This window comes from Helianthus annuus, chromosome 1 (assembly GCF_002127325.2).
Source record: "Helianthus annuus cultivar XRQ/B chromosome 1, HanXRQr2.0-SUNRISE, whole genome shotgun sequence".
Taxonomy (NCBI): Eukaryota; Viridiplantae; Streptophyta; class Magnoliopsida; order Asterales; family Asteraceae; genus Helianthus; species Helianthus annuus.
In genome coordinates, this window is record NC_035433.2 from 106,142,300 (window position 1) to 106,159,130 (window position 16,831).

Sequence of the window (16,831 nt, forward strand, 5' to 3'; positions counted from 1 at the left end):
TGTAATAGATCTATAAGGTTGTGTATTTGCTATTTTAAGTAATAAAGTTTGATTGTACAAAATACCAAAGTATTTGTACTAAATAATAGTTTATACACATCCAGATGGAACGCTGTTAATGAACCAGTTAATGAAGTTAACCAATCAGAACACAATAACGAGGATCACTTCCTAAACCGACAAGATATAGAAAACATCGTTGCTCAGGGAATAGTTAATGCTATTCCAGCTATCGTCGCTGCGGTAAAAAGTCCTGTTGAGCCTTCGCAAGCTCACCCTAGTAAACGTACGCACCGACGATACTGCTAGTAATAGTATTAATGGAGGCGGTAACAACAATGGAATTCAAGCCCCGATACATAAAAGGATGAAAGCTGCAACACCTGGTTGCACCTTTAAGGAATTTCTAGCCTGTAAACCAGCTGAATTTGCAGGCAATGAAGGGGCGACTGCGGCACTGCGTTGGTTAGAGAAAACCGAGGCAGTAATCAAAATAAGTAAATGTGTTGAGGAAGATAAATTCATGTACGCTTCGCACCTTTTCAAGGAAGAAGCGTTAGAATGGTGGAACACGGTATTACAAGCTAAGGGAAGTGACGTGGCCTATGCCATGAGTTGGGAAGAATTTAAGCAATTGATAGAAAGAAAATTTTGTCCCGAATATGAAAAAGAACAAATGGCAAACAAATTCCTAAGCCATCGAATGGTGGATGTGGACTGTCAAGGGTATACATCAAAATTCCTTGAGTATGCCAGGATTGTACCTACTCTGGCTTCGCCAGAACCGGTACTTATCTCTCGCTATATTTGGGGTTTGATTAGCGAGATTCGTGACATTGTTAAAGCTGCTAGGCCTCGCACGATTGACGATGCGATAGAGTTAGCCAACACCTTAACTGACGGCCTGGTACGCACTCGAGAAGAAAATAAAAAGAAGGAATTGGCTCAGAAAATTACACAGGGATTTCGTGTGGGTAATAATAGTAATTTCAAGAGAATGGGAACAAGGCAATTTTCTGTTCCGCCATTTTGCAAAAACTGTAAGAAGAAGCATTTTGGAAGGTGTAAGGAAACCTGCAACTTTTGCAAAGTTGCAGGACATCGTGAAGAAAATTGCAGAAAGAAGACAACAGTCTGTTTCAACTGCGGAGAAACCGGACATTTCAAGACAGAATGCCCTAAAGTGGTTAAACCAGCAGACAACAAGGCTAAACCTGCAGAAGGAACTACTAAGAAAAACGCAAGAGCCTTTCAATTGACTACTCAGGAAGCCGAACTAATTCCTGACGTCATAGCTGGTACGTTTTTAGTTCACGACGTTTATGTAAAAGTATTATTTGACTCTGGTGCAAACCAAAGTTTTATAAATACTTCGTTCTGCCAAGCCCTTAATTTACCTTTAACCTACCTTAGGCAGACTTTCACAGTCGAAACGACAGATGGGAATTCTGTTAAAATAAATAAGGTTTTGCGAAAAGGAAAGATAGAACTTTTAGGCCGTAAATTTTCTGCAAACCTATTATCAATGAATTTAGCCGGATTCGATGTGGTGGAATGGATTGGTTAGTAACCAACCATGCTCGAATTCTCTGTGATAGAAATTCCATATAAATTCATACACCTACATGAGAATTAGTAATAATTACCGGAGATAAGCCACAAAAGCCACTGAAATTTATTTCAGTAATGAAGTTGGCCAGTTATTCAAGAAAACAAGGAATAGCATATATGGTTTCGGTAGTTGCTAATACCAGAAATAAGAAACTGGAGGACATTCCGATAGTATTAGAATACCCAGATGTCTTTCTAGAAGACCTACCAGGATTACCACCCGATAGGGAGGTAGAATTTAGAATTCATCTAATTCCAGGAACGGTACCGATAGCCAAGGCACCCTATCGGTTAGCACCTACTGAAATGTTAGAATTAAAGAAACAGTTAGATGAATTACTAAATAAAGGGTTTATACGACCAAGTTCCTCTCCATGGGGAGCTCCAGTATTGTTTGTAAAGAAGAAAGACGGATCGATGAGAATGTGTATCGACTATAGAGAATTAAACAAGGTTATAATTAAGAATAGATACCCATTAGCTAGGATTGATGATCTATTTGATCAATTGCAAGGAGCTAGATATTTTTCTAAGATAGATTTGCGCTCCGGATATCATCAATTGAAGGTACAAGAAGAAGACATACCTAAAACTGCTTTCAGAACTATGTATGGACATTACGAGTTTACAGTCATGCCCTTCGGATTAACAAATGCTCCAGCAGCGTTTATGGACATGATGAATAGAATCTGTAAACCGTACTTGGATAAATTTGTAATCGTTTTCATCGACGATATACTTATTTACTCCAAAAGTTAGGAGGAACATTGTGATCACCTGCATGCACTCTTAACTTTGTTAAGAAAGAAGAAGCTTTATGCCAAATTCTCAAAGTGTGAATTCTGGCTCCAAGAAGTGCAATTCTTAGGACACATGGTGAATCACGAAGGTATTCACGTAGATCCCTCCAAGATAGAAGTTATTACCAAATGGAAGGCCCCGCAATCGGCTACGGAAGTTAGAAGTTTTCTAGGACTAGCTGGATACTATAGACGCTTTATTCAAGATTTTTCTAAGATAGCAGTTCCATTAACCAAGCTAACCTGTAAAGCCGCAAAATTTGTATGGGGACCCAGACAGGAGGAGGCTTTTGTAACCCCCGTCAAAATCGACCCGTTTCAAAATCCGACCCGTTTTACAAAGACGGATCCTAAACTTTAATTTTTCACGAAATAAATAATCGTTGAAAGATATAGTTAATTTATTCCATTTATAAAAAAATGGTTATTTATTTCTTTTTATATAACTAATTAAATTAGTTAATATTTTCTTTTTATAAATAAAAATAATAAGTCTCGTTAGATTGGGGTTATGTAAGTAACCTAGTTAGTTAAACCTAGTTAGTCCCGTTAACATAAGTTAAGGGGCTAAGTTGTAACATTTTAAAACTTTTAATATAAACTAGTTAGATTTAAATTAATATTTTTTCTAGTTTAAATGTAAATTAGTTATCCTAGTTAGGATAATTAGTTAGTTGAGTTAAATGCCCAGTTAGTTCAGTTATATCAACTTGAGGGGCCAAACTACAATTATGAAAACTTAAAAAATGAAAAACAACAAAAGGGCATCCGCCCGGATTCGAACTCGGATCACTTACTTAACGAACACGCGCACTAACCAGATGGGCTACCATCATCGCTGATCATTATCCGAACCGTTTAATTCTTATACGCAACTTCGAACCTTCCCTTTTTAAAGTTTGCCGCCCAAGAAAGATGAAACAGTGATTGGTTTCCTTTTCAAACTCGATCAAGAACAGAAACAACTCGTTTCCTTCTTTGGATTCGCTGATTCTCAGCAACTTCCGCAAATCATTTCTAAACTACATTCGCGTTTCCTTCCTTTCACCAATCAATCACAATCAATCAAAAATCATTCCATATTTACGTGAATTCGAACGGCTATAAATACCGAAACCATTCTTCATTGTTCGACACACCTCACACCACCACAGCACGTTCGAACCGCAGAAACTCTTGCCGGAAGCTCGGAGATTACAACCCGAAAACCCGCAGCCCCTTGTTCGAAAACCATTTACCCTCAACATCTCAACCGATGTGACAATATAAATTAAATGTGACATTATCTGTATGGAAGTAAGTTTACTGTCTATACAGATCATAAAAGTTTAAGGTACATATTTGGGCAAAAAGAACTGAACATGAGACAAAGAAGATGGACGGAAATTCTAAGTGATTACGACTGTGATATCCAATATCACGAGGGAAAGGCAAATGTAGTTGCAGATGCCTTAAGTCGTAAGTATTATGAGAAACAAAAGCGAGTTCATGCTCTTAGATTAAATCTACAATTAGATTTAATGGAACAATTAAAGAATGTTCAAACCACAGCAATCAAAGATGATGCTGAAGGAATGAAAGGATGAATCAAAGAATTGGAACAAGGAGCTGATGGAATTTGGAGATTCTATAAGAAAAGGATTTGGGTACCTAAGCAGGGAAATTTAAGAAATAAGATTTTAGAAGAAGCCCATAAATCCAGGTATATTATGCATCCTGGAAATAATAAGATGTATCAAGATTTAAGAAATAACTTCTGGTGGATAGGTATGAAAAAGGACATAGCTAGTTATGTATCTAAGTGTCTTACTTGTTCACAAGTTAAGGCAGAACACCAGAAACCTTCAGTGTTACTCCAACAGTTAGAAATGCCTATTTGGAAATGGGAACTAATAACTATGGATTTTGTTACTAAGTTACCCAAAACCAGAAAAGGTAATGATGCGATTTGGGTAATTGTGGATCGATTAACCAAGTCAGCTCATTTTCTACCCATGAAAGAAACTTTTAGCATGGAAAAGTTAGCCACGTTGTACGTAGATGAAGTAGTATCCTTACATGGAGTTCCACTCTCTATTGTATCGGATAGGGATAGTCGTTTCACCTCACACTTTTGGACAAGTTTTCAAGAAGCCATGGGTACACGATTAAATTTAAGTACAACTTACCATCCTCAAACAGACGGACAAAGTGAAAGAACCATTCAAACCTTGGAAGACATGCTTAGGGCATGTGTAATAGATTTTGGTGGAAACTGGGATAATCATTTACCCTTAATTGAATTCTCCTATAACAATAGTTATCATGCAAAGCTGCCCCATTCAAAGCACTGTAGGACGCAAGTGTAGAACTCCAGTTTGTTGGGCAGAAATAGGAGAAAGTCAATTATCAGGACCTGAGATTGTGCAAGAGACCACCGACAAGATAACGCAAATTAAAGAAAGATTAAAGACAGCTCGAGATCGCCAGAAGAGTTATGCAGACAATCGTCGCAAGCCGCTAGAGTTTCAAGTCGGAGACAAGGTACTCTTGAAAGTTTCTCCTTGGAAAGGAGTAGTACGATTTGGGAAGAAAGGATAGCTGAGCCCAAGATACATAGGACCATTTCAAGTAATCCAACGAATAGGACCAGTTGCTTACCGTTTACAACTACCAGAAGAGTTAGCTGGAGTACATGATGTGTTTCATGTATCCAACCTCAATAAATGTCTATCTGACGAATCTCTGGTCGTACCTCTTCAAGATGTAGAGGTAAATGAAAAACTAAAATTCGTGGAGAAACCAATACAAATAGAGGACAGAAAAATCAAGTTCCTCAAACACAAACGACTGGTGCTGGTCAAGGTCAAGTGGGATTCAAAAAGAGGACCTGAATATACTTGGGAACTAGAATCAGAGATGAAACGCAAATATCCACACTTATTTCAATAAATCTCGAGGACGAGATTTTAATTAAGGTGGGGAGGATGTAAGGACCTTCAAAAATGTCCTAATCTATTCATACGTGAAAACCCGGACCCTAAAACCCTAACCAGTGTGAAAAACCAAGAAAAACAAGAAATTTGGGTTTTAGGCGGGCCGCGTAAGGGATAGCCTAACCCTACGCGGGCCACTACAACTTATCAATCAACCGGATAAGTATTTAAGAACTTCAGACGGGTCGCGTAAAACTTAAAGGATGTTTACGCGGGCCGCGTCAACTTGAAATCTATCCGGATACCTATTTGGGCCAAGTACAGCCCACCTGTCAAGCCTAGCCCATGACCAATCAACCCTATGCCTAGACTAGGCGGCCTCGCGGGCCGCGTAAGGTTTCACTTATGTTTTACGCGGGCCGCGAGAACACCAAATTCAGGCTATAAATAGCCTGTGCATGGGACTTTCATTCCGTGCTCATAATTTCGATCAAAAAACAAAGTTCTACTGTCAAAATTATAATTTTCATATAAGGAGGTCCTGCCACAACACCGGGTAATAACTCGATCGTTGTTACGATTAAATATCCGATTGATTGAAACTATCCAATGGATGTTTAAGTGTTGCCCGCATTAGGGTTATACTTTGTTATTTGTCGTGATTCTGACAGGATGTTTGGGTGTCACCCAAATTCGGGCTATACTCTGTCATTCGTTGCGAATCCGCTGGATATTTAAGTATTGCACTTTGTCATTCGTTGTGAGGGTTGTATCTCGTGAGTTATCGTAAATGCTGTATTAGTTACTAACCTGGTTTGTGTGCATTATTGTTTAAACTAGGTTATTCGGCTTATCAGTAGGCAAAACCCTGCCCGTATAAACTTGCAATGTGAGTCATTCTCTTTTTATCAACTGTTTTACACTACTCCAAATTATTTTCCAAAGTTATAATTACAGGGATTAAGTCTTTGTAGTCTTCAATTACAGCCGGTATGTGGGGTATTGTGCACATTACTACTGTTTTTATCATTTTAGGCGAGCGTGCCTAAATCATGATATACGTCACTTTTGGGTGAACGGACCCAACAGTGATATGACCATAGTCACAGAAACGAGTCGAGTGACAAATACTGTGGGTAATTGGTTGACATATAAACATTGTAATCACTCTTAATACTGTGGATTATAACAATGTGTCATTTTATCAAAATGAATGATTCACTCAGTATTTCCCCGCTGACAAAATATTTTTACAACATGTTTCAGGTGATCTTCTCTGAATCAGGAATAAGTGCTATGGAGCACTCCCAAGCTTAAAGTAGTGGCTCGAATAAATAAATAAACATGTTTTGTAAAATAAAGGAATTATGAAATTCCTCCACTGTAAATTATGGGGTTTATCCCGAATTATGAAATAAATAATACTCGGGCAAATTTCAAGTTTAAACTATCCTGTCAAGACTTCCACTGTAAATATGAATACCACGGGTTTTCTGTCCCGCGGCTCATGGACCGGGTTAAACCGGGCACGGGGGCCGTGACATCTTGGCTCACTGCCATGCGTGCGTGCGCTACGTCACCTGTGAGCCGCTACGAGCACGCCACACAGTCGCGCCGTATTGGCTCACTCTGGTGCGCCGCGCACGCACAACAGGACCCCTGCACCATGCGTAGCCGCGCGCGGACTGCCACGTCACGCGCTTCGAACTCGCACGCCACTTGGTTCTTGCAGCCTTTGTGATCCACCACCCGCACGTGGTCAAAAATACAAATGCGGCTCTCAAGCGGCTCGCGGCGATGCGAGCGTGCGAAGTGCGCCATCAAAGCGCCTCATCGCCCACGCCACGCGTGCGCGCGTGTGCGAGTGCGAGTTAGGGTGCTCCACACCCTTCCCGAGGACACTAGTGTGTGCTTCCATGAAACAATAAGGATGGAGAGTTCCACCTTAAATACCCATTTAAGTTTCATCTCTCCTCTGATGTGGGACAAGGTGCTACTTTCCCTTTTGTTTCAGCATTAATGTTTCAAAAACCCAACTTTGAGCATCGATATCATTCATCTTAGCTCCATTTTGGACGTGGTTTAGTTCGTTGCGAAACTCTTCCAACATAGAACACAAACCCACAAATAAATATATAAAAGCCGCTCATTTTGTTATATTTATTTCTGTCCAAAATAGGAAAAAATCATTTTCCTATATTTGTGAAAAATGCTATTTTCACCTATTTTTCCAACACACATCACACCAAAAAACACAAACACTCATCGCGCAAGCACAATAAGAAGAAAGACAGTGTCACCGTCACTGTCAACTAGAAATCAACATTAATCCCAAAGAAAAAAGCAGGTGGTCACAATGAGTTTAACGGTGCTTCGATGTTCGGTGCGGTTATGAACTTGTCAACCACCATCATCGGTGCCGGAATCATGGCTCTTCCGGGGGCCTGGGTTTGGGTATTGTTGTTATTATTATTGAGTGGCCCCCAAATTACACCCTTTCTTCATTTACACACAATCCATCAAATTTCCCCAATTTACAAACCTAGAATTTCCATTTCCCTTAAAAAACCAATGGAAGCAAGGAAGTTTGTGTCTTCGCTGTAGATAAGAAGAAAAGAACGAATGTGAATCTGGATTTGTTTAAATCGGGATCTGAATTTGACTCTGTTTAAATCGGGATCTGAATCTGTATGTGTTTTGACCGAATCCAAGTCTTCCCCGGTGCACCAGCGTTTTGAATCTGGATCCGTCTGAATCTCATGTTGTCGTGGAACACATATGAAAGCATTTGGAGATTGAAACCCCAGTATATATTTCTTTAACCGTATTCTAGTGTCTCTTGAGATAATCTAGAGAGAGCAATGATGGTGGTGGTTGTAGTTGTTGGCCGAAGAAGATGTAGTTGTCGGCCAGAGATAACGTTGGCGCCGACTGAAGATTGGACTGAATCTAGAGAGAGTATGTCAGTGGGTGGTGGGTAGATGTGTTTTTAGAGAGTGTTATATATTTTAGAGTAAACTGCAATTTTACCCCCCTGAGGTTAAGGGTCATTGGCATGTCTACCCCCCTAAGGAAATAATTGCAATTTTACCCCCTACTGTTTGCTGTTATGTCGCAACCTTACCCTCCGGCCTCAAATTTGTTGACTAATTTGTTGACTATGACTTGAAATGACTATAATGCCCTTTCATATTACCCCCTGTATTTTGTGCACTCTGTGATATTACCCCCTGCCACCACTGCCACCGCCATTCACCACCACAACCACCACTGCCACCTCCAGTCACCACCCACAACCACCACTGCCACCGCCATTCACCACCACAACCACCACTGCCACCTCCAGCCACCACCCACAACCACCACTGCCACCGCCATTCACCACCACAATCACCACTGCCACCTCCAGCCACCACCCACAACCACCACTGTCGCCGCCATTCACCACCACACCCACCACTGCCACATCCAGCCACCACCCTAATCCGCCTTGTAAAAGCTATTTATTGTCAAAGTAAGTACCACCTTTCCTATTGGTTCACTATGCTTTAACAATAACTAGATTAATTTCAATACTACCAGCTTATTCTTGTCTCCAATGTTGAAAGCCTTGAAAAATTAGTTGTATATTTGATATTTACAGTAAAGGCCCGGTTAGTCAAAGTATACCCTGACATGCGTTCATTGAATGGTTAGCTTTCAAGTATGGCTTATCCACTCATGTAGGGCGATAAGGTGGAATAAGGAAGGTGAGTTCAAGTGTATTTTCTGTAATTAATTATGCTGAAAGGGCTTCTATTACAAAAATCTATATGGTGTGTGATTCAAACGTCTTTGTTTGTCAAGAGAGAAACATCGGAAATTTTAGCAAGAAAAAGAGGTGCGTTCAGGTGCTTTATCAGCAGATTCAAGATGTTTGGCTTAGGCTTATGGGGCTTAAATACAGGTCTTCTAAACAGCTTGATTTAGCTGTTGCAGCTTGGAATTTCAATGCTTGTGATATAGTTGAGTAATTCAGCTTTTTTGTAAGCCTTTTGCAGGATGGTATGTATGGTGTTAAGGTAAAGATGGTCTCTTGGGTGTACTTGCAATAGCTTTTACAAGGCGGATTAGGGTGGTGGTTGGAGGTGGCAGTGGTGGTTGTGGTGGTGAATGGCGGTGGCAGTGGTGGTTGTGGGTGGTGGCTGGAGGTGGTAGTGGTGGTTGTGGTGGTGAATGGCGGTAGCAGTGGTGGTTGTGGGTGGTGGCTGTAGGTGTCAGTGGTGGTTATGGTGGTGAATGGCGGTGGCAGTGGTGGAAGGGGGTAATATCACAGATTGCACAAAACACAGGGGGTAATATGAAAGGCATTATAGTCATTTCAAATCATAGTCAACAGATTAGTCAACAAATTTGAGGCCGGGGGGTAAGGTTGCGACATAACAGCAAACAGTAGGGGGTAAAATTGCAATTATTTCCTTAGGAGGGGTAGACATGCCAATGACCCCTAACCTCAAGGGCTAAAATTGCAGTTTACTCTATATTTTATTTTTTAAATACTTTTTGTTTTTTTTCTAAATAAATGGGTAAAATGACTAAAATGCCCTCATGTGCAAGCCACTTGCCATATTTAAATAAAAAATTTAACCAGGTTAGGGTCAAAGGACATAGAGTGTAATGAGTTTTACAAATAAAATTTTGTGACTATAATTATTGTAGTTAAAGGGTATGCATTGCAATCTGATACAAACATAAAGGACGAAAAGTGTAATTTATCCCTTTTATTATGTATAATAATGTAAACTAGTTTTTTTACGTCGTGTGTTACGACGAAACCTAGCAAATAATAATGTAAAACAAGCGTGATTTGGAAACAAAGTATTTTGTTTATAAAGCCAAACCATCAAAGCAGTTTAGTTTATCATCGAATTGTTTCATGATACCAAATAAATATTTTATTTTGAGTACAACTTCGTTTAAAAAAAAAAAACTTATAACAGAATGTCAGGAAAAAAAATCAAGCACAACTACGTGCTTAAGTTGTTAGAAAAAAAGTTATAAACCTAAATTATTAAAGAAGCATCAAACTAATCCTTAAATTAATATATGTTCTAAAAAAAGAAGAAAAAAAAAGAGTTATTAAAGAAAATGACAAAGGAAATATATGGTTTTAAAAAAGGAAAAAATTAAAAGTTTGTTAATAAAAATAAATATAATAATAAACTATTATAATATATTAAATAGAAAAAAATAACAAAAAACTATATATTATTATAAAAATAAAATTACTATTTATCGTCCTTCGTCAACAATATATATGTCAGGGAAAAAATCAAGCACAACTACGTTCTTAAGTTCTTAGAAAAAAAATATACACGTAAATTATTAAAAAATATCAAATTAATTAATCGATAAATTAATATATGTTTAAAAAAAGAAAAAAATTATTATAGAAAATGGCAAAGAAAATATATGGTTTTAAAAATGAAAAAAAAATTAAAAGTATGTTATTAAAAGTAAATATAATAATAAACTATTATAATATATTAAATAGAAAAATAATAAAAAGCTATATATTATTATAAAAATAAAGTTACTATTTATCGTATTTTGTCAACAATATATATAATAGTGTAAGATGTACTTTCATTTATCAAAGCAATTTATTTTTGTGGACAAGCAGTCACATATTCTGTGACGTTTATTTTCATGTTTGCTTTGGTATATTATATATTATAAATTATAAATTTGTAACACTTATATGCAATTGAGTGTTGTATTCTAGACTTTATTAGTATTTTATGCATTAAAAGTGTTATACTTTCTGCCTTATTGCTGGTATAAATGGCTCTATTTATATATTTATATATTATAATTTAAAACATATGTAAGCTTATGGTGTTTATATGTCATGTTCCATTAGTGTTATTTGTTTATTTAGCTTGTACTTTATGTTAACGGTTTTGTGTTGGGTACACGTGGCTTCTGAGGTGTCCCTCTTACACAGTTGTCCTCTATTTTAGGATTCATCTCCTCTTAGGTGATTTCAATATTAAATGTTTTGAGAAACGACGGTGGGGTTTCTAGAGAGAGATACAAAGTAAAATGGTGTCGTCTTAATGTTGTCGTCGGCTTTCCGACCACCCATAGCGGCAGTGGACCTGTGCGCTCTTCTCTATATTTCTTTTTGGCCGACAGCCATTTGCGTGACCTACTAAGGTCTGGTTTTGTACACGGAGAACAGGGTTTTTAGAGAGAGAAACAACTTTGTATTTGCCGACAGCATTCCAGCTGTCTATGGCGACAGCGGGGGTTGTACGACGTGATAACTCTCTCTCTCTTTTTTGTTATACAGGGATGAAGTATAATAAATGTTCTTGGATGGAAACCTTTGGCAGTAGGCTTTATATGGCCAGCAGTTTATGTGTGTTTCATGATAATAGTTGTTTTTTAGAATCCTGATGACGGTTGTTTTTTGGGTGGTTTCGATGCTACGACGTCGAGTTACTGTTTGTTGAACCGATGATGATGATGCTGGTGCATATGAGTTCTTTTTGGTTTGCGAAGTCGATGACAATGATGGAACCATCATCTAAGACAAACAAAAGCATGGTGATAATGACGGCAAGCTTCACCTGAACGGTTGAACCCTAATTGTCTAAAACATTTTCTCCTCTAATTTTGATTTTTGATCTTGCCTTTTTTAGATTCGTTTGATTTTCATCGAGTTGGATTGTGTTTGATTTTTGAATTTGATTGGTTTGGTTTCTCATTTATGTGGCTGTGATGATTTTGGGTCAGATTTGGCTTTCAGTAGTCATGGTTTTTTTGTGTTGTTGAGTAATATGTGTTTGTTAAAGAAAGCGTGAGGAGGTATATGTTCATTCAAATTTTTAGTAATGATAGAAAAGTAAAATTGAGTTGCAGAAAGTGGTGTAAGGCTAGACGATATGGGGATCATCCCCCACCCGTCCAGCCCCGGCGACGGACCGCACACCATCCCACCCCACCCCGTCCTCGCCCTCACTGTCGAGTGTTGGACGTTGGCGACAGTCGCTAAAAGACAAAATCCACTTCAATTCTGTTTCCTTTGCAAAAAAAAAAAAAATTAATCGCACACTTCAATTTGTGCGACCTGCTAGGGCAACAAGTTAAGGATTGGGCCTTCGCTGTTGGGCCTCAATGGGTGTGTGTGGTGTGTTCAGTCCAAGAATTTATAGTGGTGTGCGATATTTTAAAAAAAATAATAAAAACGTAATCGTTCAGTCCAAGAATTTATGGTATTTTTCTAATTTATTTGTTAAATGTTAAAAAAGTGGAAGATTTTAAAAAATAATAATAAAATGATGGGGTATGATCATCCTCCCATTTCCACTAATTTTGTGGGATAGACTATTCTTCCAAGGATGGTGATGTGGCGCCTAGGTTCATGGCCATGTAGCCTAATAGATATGCAAAGGTATGTTAAAATAATGTCTGGTGCTTACATGATTTCTTCGAACTCAACAAAGAAAAGTCAAACTTGGATTCAGAATTTAACAAAAAATATTAAAAATAATAATAAGCTTGGCCTCTTGTGGGCTTTTTTTTTAACGGACAACAGAATCAATCTCGAGCATTCTCGGGGTACCTACTGGACAAACGTAGTACTCCGAGAGTAACCCGAGTCCACCACCAATTCCGGGGAAAACCCGGTAACCCACCCACCCGTAGGCATGACAGTGAAATTACTGGTAAAATCCGTTTGACTCAAAGATCCAACCCAAGTTTCCCTGGATCTTCTATCATTGTCCACCAGTGCCTCACTCTACACCAAGTGAGTGTTGAACTTGCATCTCTCAAAATAAATGCAAGTCTTCCACCAATTGATCTAATTTCACAATTTGGCAGTGGAACTTTAGGTTATTTCGGTGTATTAGATATGTTAATTCATTTGGGGCGAGACTTGGAAATTGATAGTTAAGATTTAAAGCAAGAGAAAGTCGATATGTTTACATGAATAAAATTGGTCATCAAATTAAATCCTAGATGTTTAAAAGATGTGAGCCATAATAGCTTTCTAAGGGCGGGTCAAAATATATTTTATATATACAAATAAATATGTGTTTTAATTAACCGTTTATATTTTTATAAATGTTGTTTTTAAAATCATTTGATTTTTTAACCTTTTTAAATCGTCAGTCGTTTTTAAAATTATTCATTTTAATCCTCTTGTTTATTAGAATCGTTATTTTTAAAGTTGTTTGTCTTTTAATGTTTTTCTTAAACTATTCATTTTATATCGTTATTTTTAAAATCATTTTTTAAACTTTTTTAAAAAAATCGTTTTTAGTCATTAATTTTTAAAAGCGTTTTTTTTAAACCATTCCTTTTAGAACCGTTTTTGATATCGTTCATTTTTTGAAATTTTGTATTAAGTTTACTTATAGCTGTTAGGGAAAAATAACTTCAAAAAATGAACGATTTCAAAAATCGAAGGAATTTAAAATCGATAGATTTTAAACGAAGATTAAAAATGTTGTTTATAAAAAAACAAAACCTTAAAAAAGCAAGTTAACAAGTGCAAGCAACTAGAAAATGCACAAATTCAATAAACGAAAGGTGAAAAAATAACGAATTTGATTAAACAAACGATCCAAAGAAATAAACCATTCTAAAAAAAGTTTGAAAAATGAACGATCTTTTGCAAACTTTTTATTAGAATGTTTTTTTTTTCAAATCTACATTTCTTTTTTGTTTTTTATACATGTCGTTTTGTAAAATTTAAATAATGAATAACCTAAAAAGTGAGTAGTTTATAAGTGTTTACAAAATAAATGATTTAAAAAAAACGGTATAAAATGAAGTGTTTAAAGAAACTTCAAAATACAACCGACCTTAAAAAGAACAATTTTAAAAAAACAAATGGTTTAAAAAGGAACAATTTTAAAAAAACAAACGGTTTAAAAAGGAACAATTTTAAAAATGATAGATGGTTTAAACAAAATGTAAAATAAAAAATTATTTTTTAAAATGACTTTTATAAAAATAAACGGTTAATGAAAATACATATTTATTTTTATATTTAAAACGTATTTTGTTAAATAATAATCGTGAAAATAACGGAATAATAAAAAAAGAGTAATTGTATTAACAATCTCAAAAATATTAGAAGAACATTTAATTATGAAAAACAACCCCTAAGGTATATAATGACCTAATTACTCTTACACTTAACTGAAAAAAAGTAACCAAGTTAGTGACAGGGGTCAAAATTGTTATTAAATGCAACCTCAGGGTCTGATATGTTAAAAGATTTCTTTTTGGGCTGAAATGGTTAAACCACAGGGGTCCAACTAGTAATTTACTCTAATGGTTATTTTTTATATTAAGGGCATTTTAGTCATTTCACACCCACTTAACTCTAAAAAAACTAACCTCCATCCGCATGAGGGACCATCCGAGAACGAATTTGCAAAACTTGGGGACCGTAGCTGTAACTTTTAAAATGTAGGAACTATAGGTGAAATCTGGATAAAGATTATCCATGTGACAACCCTCACCAAATCAGGTATCCGTACAAATTAATTGCTATTTAATTACTGCTTAATTACTGTGCTTGCTTGAAATTGTGAATAAACTGCTACTTGAATACTGATACATACACATACTTGCATCATACTTTCTCAACTATCACTCTATTATTTACATACAGAACTTTAGTGACAAACTTGATGCACAAAAGCACAGTAACACAATAAACGGATAACCCAGTAAACGTACTGACATAGCTAGCACCAGACAGACACTGCCTCTAAGGCCTGTATGAGCCAGAGATAGCTTACTACACTAGTAGAGAGTGTAGGGAAATGAGGGTTGTAGAACTGCGTCACTAGGTGATAGTTATAGTGACCGGATGTGCCAAAAATATGATTTAAAAGCAAAATTCTGCACTTTAACCCAAAATTCAGCATTCTAGCAAACTAGTAAAGTGCAAAGACTTGGGAAAATAATACTAGACACTTTCCAAAGTGTCTGGAACTCTTTGTGTCACTAAAAATAATATTAAAGACACATTAAATGCTTATTAAGCACTTAAACGGATCAGTATCCAACCAAACAACCGGACTTAACTCGGGACATAAAAATATTGACATCAACATTATTTTTCTTTTTCTGAGTTAGTTAGGGTCCCCGAATACCCTGACACCCGCCACAAGACACTACACTCTAGTAACTAGCTTAAGGGTCCTACTTAACATAACTAATGCTTAACCGACTAGTTGGAATCGAACCAAACCCCCTCCCTTGTAACCGAGTTCGGTCCCCCATAGGGGACACCATCTTACAACTTTGATTAAAATAATCCTACTTGTCATATATCAAGATGACACAATAACCTTTGGTTAATTAGGAAAGAATTGTCTATAGGTAACAACACAAGTCCACCATTCACTCATTACCACACTTAACACAAAATCACTTCTCTCTCCCTCCTTGCTCCTCACGGCCGGAACCATAGCACCACCCACCATCCATTTTTGATTTTGATCAAGCCATTCCAAGCATCCACAAGTGTGAAGGATCTCATACGAGGAAGCCCGGTGCTCAGGATTGCTAAGGACCTCACTACATTGCTTTTAACCACTCGTTTTTCGACTACTTTCTTCCCTAGCCTCGAGCTAGTAGTAAGTGACTCTAAACGCCTTCTTGATCTATTCTAAAGTGGTTAATAAGAATTTTGTCGGTTGAAAATTATGAACACTAAAGATCAAAATTAAAAGTCTACTAAAGGTGATAAGCTTGGTGGTTAATAAGTAAATAATAGTGTAAAACTTATAAAACTAGTATTGTTATGATTATTTTTGGTTGTTGATTGCTCGTATGGGAATGGATCGTCATCAAACCCGCTAAATCATGTTCACAAAACATGAACTAGCCTTATGTTTAGTTGTAAAGTTTCTAGATGATGAACCCTTCCAAACATAAACATGAACTTGTGTAAAAACAATTTTTCTTATGAAATAGAGTTCTAAACTAGTGGATCTAAAGATCTACAAGTGGTATATTCGAAGAACCAAGTGTCAAATGAAATCATATTTTTGAAAGTCGGATCTTTCCTAAATAAAGGTGCTTTTGTGAACAAACAAGTGTGTAGACACTTGTGTAACAAAAAGTTTCAACAAAGAATTATTTTTGTAATTTTTGGCAAGAAGTTGTAGAAATGTATCTTCTTTAAAAACAAGATTTCTCAAGGAACCGAGTTTATTTATAGAAAGATCTACTAAAAATATGTGGAAAGTTACTACATATCTTACACAAACCACAAGTTCATGTGTTTTGCGATTTACATCTATTTTGACTATTTTGATGATGAAACTTGGTTGATTAATGTTGGGAACATTGTTGATTTGAATCTTTAAAAGAAAATGATACGCTAGAAAGTGTGGCCACCTCCAGTTACAGGGGAAACTCTGGCGAAAATTTTCCAAAAATCTAACACTTGGAAATATTTTTATCGCAAGTGTTATGAATATAATTTTTAAC